Genomic DNA, 6,015 nt, shown 5'->3' on the forward strand with positions numbered 1-6,015 from the left:
ATGTTTGTCTTACGTCGTGAGTTAACAAAATTACATCCAACATGACTGAATTTCAATTTCTGTTAATTCATCTAATAAAGGGAGATCATTCTCAAATAAAACCGAGTGAATTAAATCACCTTTCTCAAGTAAAGTATTTTATAAAGAAATTCTCTCTTTTCAAAATTTAATAAAATAAAAGAATTGTAATTTAACTTTAAAATTCAAATTTGGAGTGCTCTCTCTTCTCCATGTGTAATCAACTCACGAATCTTTAAAAATTAAATTTTTAATAATACACATACCAAATGTGTCTTTTAAATGTTTTTTAATTCCTTAAAATATATTTTTAGGTATTCGACCTACCTAACCCAAAGGTCGATGACAACTCCAAATTTCAATTTAAATAAAAATCCAAAATTTTCAAAATAAAATCATAATTTTTTTAAATTTAATTTATTTCTTAAAAGATGATTATGACATAGAGATTTCTAATATTTGCTTGTTTGGGTGGGTGACCATACATGAAACTTAAAGCCCAAATATATTCATCAACCAGTCTATTAAATCCAAATGCCCAATTCATTACATGGTTAACCCAAAATAAAATACCTAAATCCAAAATAAATAAACCATTTAAATTAAACCAAAAATATGTCCATGTCCATTTATACATATCATTACCCATTTACACTTAACCCACCATTACAATACACATGTCCATCACCCAAACTTGAATCCTAATTAGACCACATCCTAAACTAATATGGGAGATAACCCTAACCTTAACAATCGGTCCCCATCATTCGAAAAAGAGAATAGAATGCATCATTTCAAGTTTTTTTCCATTGGAAACCAAGCTTCCTCTCTCATTTTTTTCCTAAAGAAAGTAATACAGAGCTCTCTCTCTCCTGATTCAAAATATAAAAAGAAAAGAAACATCAAATTCCTGAGCATTTTTCAAAGGTAACGAAAACCTTTTGTTACATTTCTAACACCCGTTTTCCTATATTCGAACTAAAAGAGAGAAAGATATGGGTGAATCGCGTTTACCTTGTTCTTCTGGGTTCATCACCTTGCGTAGATATGACCATAGTTGGTCATCGTGGAAGAGAAAAGAAGAGTTGAGTCCTCTTAGGCCGGTCAGAGTCTTATATGTGGGTTAGGATCACATTAGGTTAGGTCTCGGTTCGTTCAGGTTAGACTAGTGTCATTGTCGGTGGGAGTCAATAGTGGCCTGAAGTGGTAAGTTTAACTAATTTACGGCATTAAAATGGTGGCTTTGAAGTTTTAATTTGAACGCACTATTTTTGTATGGTTTTAATTAAGTCAACTGTTGTGTTCTTTTATTTGTTTCGTATTTAGCCTATTGTTTAATTTATTTTTAATTTTGTCTCTTTCATTTTTTAATTAAAACTTTATTACTAATATTGGATAGGGGTATATTCGGTTCGGTTCGGTTTGTTTACTAAAAATTGAACCGAACCAAAATAAACGAGTTTTTAGAATTTAAACCGAAACTGAATGGTTAAAAAATCGAATTATGTGAAACCAATTTTTTTAATTCGGTTCGGTTTTTTTAGCGGTTCGGTTTTTTCATTTCGGTTCGGTTTATCGGGTTTTCAATGAAAAAATCACTTGAAACTATAAATTTTTTAAAAAAAATTGTCTATTCGGTTCAATATGGAACAAATGGATTCTATATGAAAAACCCAAACCGAACTGTATCAATAGAATTGAGACTTTAAACCAACCCGAAAACTGAACTGTATAAGGTCAATCCGAACCGAACCGTTTTACTCGGTTCGTGTCGGTTTTCGGTTTTCTCGGTTTCGTTGCTCAGCCCTAATATTGGATCCTCCATTTAGGTTTAATTTCAATTTAGTCTTTAAAATTAGGAGAATTTTTTTATTTGGTCTTCACCTTAATTCTCGAGGTTCCATCTCGATTAATCGATTCAATACTTGATTTAAATCAATTAGGATTAATAATTAGAGCATTCAGTTTATATTAATTTCTCTTTTATTCCTTTAATTTAGTGAGTATTTGATTAAGTCATAGCCTTAATGCCTAAGGTTTCATTTTGATTATTTGATTCCATAATTTATTACTAAAATATGTTAGACTAATATTAAAGCCTATATTTTCAGGTTTAGTCCTCTAAGTCCTTTAAATTTCATAATTTGACACTTTAATTTAGAAATAAGCTTTGATTAATACACCTAGTATAATTAGGTCCAATAAATTGATTATTTGATTGCATTTAGATTTTAAAAAGGCAATGTTAATTTATTATGGGGTTAATAGTGTGTTTTCCGCATTAATGCCCGGGGGTGACAACTGTTAATTCTCGAATTAAATCAACATCCTTTTTAAAACCCTACATCATGATCTCTAAATCATCAAGGCAATGTTTGTTTATTGGGATCGATAATGAAGCTTCCGCTAGTGTCGGGGGTGGTTGTTATTGGTCTTGGTAAATGAACATTCTTTTCAAAATTTGCATACATAGTGATTTTTAAATTAAATATAACTCTGAACTCAAAAATTCCAATTTTAAAATATAGGATAATTGACTGGGTACCAATTTTTTGGTGTTATGGTGTGTTAATCATTCCTCAAGCGTAACTAACTGTTGAACCTGATTTTTTAATTTCAAAGACCAAAATTTGGTATTTTTTGATAAAATTAAAAATGTTTTATTAAAATTACTTGATTTTGGTTGTTTCAATCACACCTTAATAAAATGATTGGTAGTGACTCCCGTCTTTTCATTAAAAATCTTTTTAAAAAACCTCATCGTTGTAACCAGTCGACTTTTCATCGTGAAGGGTTGGTTGCAACAACCTATTTAATACAAGGATTAAAATTTTCATTTTATTGTAAATCTTATTTTTATTTGGTTGTCAAGTGTTATAGCAGTAAGAGGGAGTGGATTATATGGACACTTTTCTCTTGTTGTCAAGCTTGTTATGGTTAGATATGTGCTTTTCTTAGCTACTCTTTTTGCATGGCCTCTTTTTTAATTAGATGTCTACAATGCCTTTTTACAGGGCGACATGTTAGAGAAAGTATATATGAAAGTAGGTATCTCGACAATGGAATTTAAAGTTAACAATGCTGGTTATGAGCACAAATTTGATTACTCTTTGTTAAAAAAGTAGATAATACAATTGTAGACACCCGTTTTTGTTTGGGTCTACAAAAATATTATTATTTTATTATTATTATTATTATTATTATTATTATTATTATTATTATTATTATTATTATTACTGTTACTATTATTATTATTATTACTTATTTTCTTACAAAATTTTTGCTAGCCACTACATTACAAAGGTTCAACCCAGGCCAACCCGAAGCCCATCACAAGTGACCCAACCCACAAGCTCAACCCAGATTACAACGCATCAACCCGACTAAGGCCCAACCTGAAGCTACTCGGTAGCCCATTGGCTGACCCGAACCGGCCCAGTAACTGACCCAGCAGAACTAGGGTTTCCCCTTCTCTGCCCTAGCGCCAACCAACAAGGACCATCTGATCTGGACCCATCCAACAGTCCAGATCAATGGTAAATAAGGTTTCATAACCTTAACCCTAGCTAGTTGTTGTTGCCTCCAACCTCTACTGATGCCGACGACTTTTTTCGCCGCTATCATCAAATGGCATAAATCATCAACAGTGCAAAAGTGTGCATATCAATCAAAGGGACCAAATAAAAAACAAAAAGAAATCTAGGGTAAATCCTAGATTGTCCAACAGTCACAGAGGATAATGATATCCTCCCATCTCTCGAAAACAAAGGGGCCATTACCATTATATCACAAGAGAAGACAGAGAAGAGAAGCATTCGAGGTTGGGGGAGGAAAAAAGAAAAAACAAAAAGGAGAGGGGAATCATTCGGTGATAAAACAGGAGTGAAAACCAAAGGAAAAAAAAAGAGAACACAGAGCATTCGGGATTGAAAAAAGGGAGAGACTCAGGGTTTCAAAGAAAAAGAGAGAGAAGTATCGAAAGAAAAATGAGGAGAGAAGGACATTGGTTTACCTCGATTTAAGCCGATGAGCCAAGGGTCACCGGAACCGAAGGTTTCTTCTTAGATCTATGGAGTTTGAGTCATTTTTAGGCAAAACCAGGCTCAAAACTGCATCCATGGCTAAAAGATGCTTCGAATAGTGTATTCCTCTCTCTTCTTCGATGCCGGCGAAAAATAATTATCGACGTCCGTCGGTGGCCGATGCAGCGGAGTCTTACTGGATTCTGGGAATCCTTAGAATCCAATAAGAGCTCTCGGGAGCTCTCTATTTCTCTCTCTTTCACTCATACAGAAGAGAAGTAAATGAGGGCTGGGTGTATTTTGGGTGTGTTTTACAACTTTTATATGGGCCATCGAACGACGTCATTTTATGGGGGACCTGATGAGCATTTTTGCGCCTGGGATATTCACCGTAAAGGTCATTTCTATTTTGTAACCTTTTATTTTAATCATCAATACAACTTTATTTTCTTTTAATTTGAGCTCTCGTTTTGTATATGTTGCAATTTAGTCCTTATTAACCTTTAAGCTCGTGTATGTATATATTTATACTTAAGTCATTATACTTTAATGCTATTTATACTTAAGCAGTATATGTTTTCATTAATTCATTTTAGTCATCGATTTAATGTTTTGTATATTTTCCTTGATGTTTGGCTTTGGCCATGGTATTTGTAACAGTTTCATTTTAGTTACTGTTTGGTATTTGGTTTAATAACTTTGTGGTCCTTTATGTTTCTGTTTATTTTATTTTAGTCTTTTATATGATTTATGGATTATTTTCATTTATAGTACTCTTACTGTTTAATATTTTCGTTTTTGGCTTTGGGTTATATATATTTATGATTCAATCCTTTAAGTTTCAGTTTTTGCCATTTTAGACCTTAAGTTTTTATTTTTGTTATTTTAGTCCTTTAAATGTCTGTATTTTCTATTTAGACAAGTTTCTATTTTACTATTTTAGCCCTTTAAGTTTCTGTTTGTGATATTTTAGTCCTTTAAGTTTCTGTTTGTCACATTTTAGTACCTTAAGTTTTGGTTTTTACTATTTTAGTCCTTTAAGTTTTTATTTTTGTTGTTTTAGTCCTTTTAGTTTCTATTTTTACTATTTTGGTCCTTAAGTTTTTGTTAATCGTATTTTATTCCTTTAATTTTATTATTGTTTTGTTTTAATCATTTTTGCTTATTATTTTATTTTTAGTGTTTGTAATATGATTGTTATTTACTGTAAATATTTTTTTTCATTTGTAATCATATTTGTTTCTATTTTATTTCCTTATTTAATAATATTACTCGAATAGTTTCAAGAACACCAATTTGTAGAATGAGCGTGAAAAGCTTCGCTTGGTCGAAGTGATACGATTCAATACGAAATTTTAAAAAATGTGAACTTGAAATCAACTTTATTTTGTTAATTATTTCATTTTCTCTATATAACAATTTATTTTATTTCACACAAATGTTTATTGTCAATTTATATTTGATTCTCTTTTTTTACATAGTCGAAGGTAGAATATTATTTTACGAATGAGAAATGGTTGAAATAGCTCTCTCGACAGAGGATTGTAAATTTCAAGATTTCTTATCGAGTAAAAGATTTTTTTCAATAATTAATTTGAAGCAAATTAATCAATATTCTGTAAATGGATCATAATTTAACTTTATATTCAATTTATGATTTCCACCATTAATGACGATATGTAAGCAACATATTACCAATTTTTGGCGTTGTGGGGGTGATAATTCTTCCCCACGCATAACCGATTCTTGGACCAATCAAATCGAATTTCTGGTAAACGCAAACAATTTTTGTCTTAAAAAATTATTTTTCTTTAAAATTGTTTTAAAAAAATGTTTTTAGGTATTCAACCTACCTAACCCAAAGGTTGATGGCGACTCCCTTTTCAATTTAATTCCAAATTAATCCAAAATATCAAATTTTCAAAATTAAAGTTCTAATCGTTTTTTAAAAATAATATTTAATTGTTTTAAAAAA

At 31.0% G+C, this 6,015-nt stretch overlaps 1 long non-coding RNA gene across 1 annotated transcript; it reads right to left on the reverse strand.

Moving 5' to 3' along the window:
* Positions 1-526: 526 nt before the first annotated feature.
* LOC120195567 lies at positions 527-1,236 on the reverse strand. Its single transcript, XR_005523077.1, has 2 exons — positions 1,033-1,236; positions 527-890 (listed from the first exon to the last, which is right to left on the reverse strand). It is a non-coding gene; the product is annotated as an uncharacterized LOC120195567 (long non-coding RNA).
* Positions 1,237-6,015: the final 4,779 nt, after the last annotated feature.

Source organism: Hibiscus syriacus, unplaced genomic scaffold (assembly GCF_006381635.1).
Source record: "Hibiscus syriacus cultivar Baekdansim isolate YM2019G1 unplaced genomic scaffold, ASM638163v2 tig00117016_pilon, whole genome shotgun sequence".
NCBI classification, from domain to species: Eukaryota; Viridiplantae; Streptophyta; class Magnoliopsida; order Malvales; family Malvaceae; genus Hibiscus; species Hibiscus syriacus.